At 43.9% G+C, this 1,630-nt stretch overlaps 1 long non-coding RNA gene across 1 annotated transcript in view; it reads left to right on the plus strand.

The window, feature by feature from the left end:
• Positions 1-1,630, plus strand: part of LOC119474007 — an 11,520-nt gene that overhangs the window by 5,087 nt on the left and 4,803 nt on the right. Inside the window, exon 2 of the long non-coding RNA XR_005203290.1 lies at positions 1,347-1,353. This is a non-coding gene — a long non-coding RNA (uncharacterized LOC119474007). The remainder of the gene's footprint in view (positions 1-1,346; positions 1,354-1,630) is intronic.

Raw genomic sequence — 1,630 nt, forward strand, 5'->3', positions numbered from 1 at the left:
CTCTAGCCTCTGTCTCACAGCAGATCCCAAATCAACCCAATCTTAGCTCCAGGCCTTCCTGCTGCAGTAAGGGAACTAGCCCATCTGTGCAGGGACCTACTAGGAGATACACACCTATCTGAGCTGCTGTGACAGGCATGCCAGCCTCCATCTCACAGCAGATCCCCAAAGGGCTCTGTCTCAACTTTGTCCCTTCCTGCTGCATCAGGGAGCTATCCTATCTTTGCTGGGTAATATGCACTCCTCTGAAGCAAGACTGAGCTCTTCTCCCTGTCCCACAGCAGATCCTGAGGAGACACTCTCAGCTCTGGCTTCTCCAGCTACAATCAAGGAACTGCTTGTGCAGGGACCTGCTGGGTGATGCATGCCCATCTAGGCCAACAATACAGGCCCATAAGCCTCCTTTCTCTGGCAGATCCCAAGGTGGTCCAGCCTCAACTTCAACCCCTCTCACTGCAGTCGGGGACCCAACATACCCATGTAGAGATGGGCAGGGACTCACACCCATCTAGTCCATTGGGACAGTCTTCTGGAATCAGATGCCAGACCAGCACTCCCATACAACCTCAGGACCCTCCTGGGGTCTTCCCCAGGGCCATCTGGGCCTTAAAACCACAACAACTTTGAAGTGCTTGTGAGAATCATGGTAAGCCTGGACTTAAGGCATCCTCTAGTGCTAAGAGGGCTGCAATGATCACAGATTCAGGTAACTAAACAGGTCTGCCAGAATCCATGGAAGGCTCTTGAAAGACAGACAGGGACAGGCAAAGGCCAACCTGTAGAGACTAACATAAATAATCCCTCAATGCACATGTTCACAATTATCAAGAATATTTAGAGAAATATAACCTCACCAAATGCACAAAATAAGGTATCAGAGACTAACTCCAAAGTGATAGAGACGTGTGATCTCTCAAAGAATTTTTAAAAAAACGTTTCAAGGAAAGTCTCTGAACTTCAAGAAAACACAGAATGAATTCAGAATTTTATCCATGAAATTTAACAGAGATCAAAATTTAAAAAAAAATAAATCCTAAGGCTGAAAAATAAATGTAATTAATGAAATTAAAAAATGAAATAGCATCAACGGCAGAATTGATCAAACAGAAGTAATCAGTGAACTCAAAGACAGTCTAGTTGAAAATACAGTCAGAGGAGGAAAAGAATAAAAATGAATAAAGAAATCTTACAAGATCTAGGTGACAATATCAAAAGAGCAACTATTTGGGTTATTGAAGTAAAAAAGGGAACTGAGAAAGAAAAAAGTGTATAAAGCTTGTTTTAATAAGTAATAACAGAAAAGTTTACAATCCTGGACAAGGAGATAAATATCTAGACACAAAAAGATTAAAAGTCCTCAATCAGATTTAACTCAAATAAGAATACACCAAGACATAATTACATACTCAAAAGTCAAAGATAAGGCCGGGCGCGGTGGCTCAAGCCTGTAATCCCAGCACTTTGGGAGGCCGAGGGGGGTGGATCACGAGGTCAAGAGATCGAGACCATCCTGGTCAAGATGGTGAAACCCCGTCTCTACTAAAAATACAAAAAATTAGCTGGGCATGGTGGCGTGTGCCTGTAATCCCAGCGACTCAGGAGGCTGGGGCAGGAGAATTGCCTGAACCCG

Source organism: Cebus imitator, unplaced genomic scaffold, assembly GCF_001604975.1.
Source record: "Cebus imitator isolate Cc_AM_T3 unplaced genomic scaffold, Cebus_imitator-1.0 Scaffold201, whole genome shotgun sequence".
Lineage (NCBI taxonomy): Eukaryota > Metazoa > Chordata > Mammalia > Primates > Cebidae > Cebus > Cebus imitator.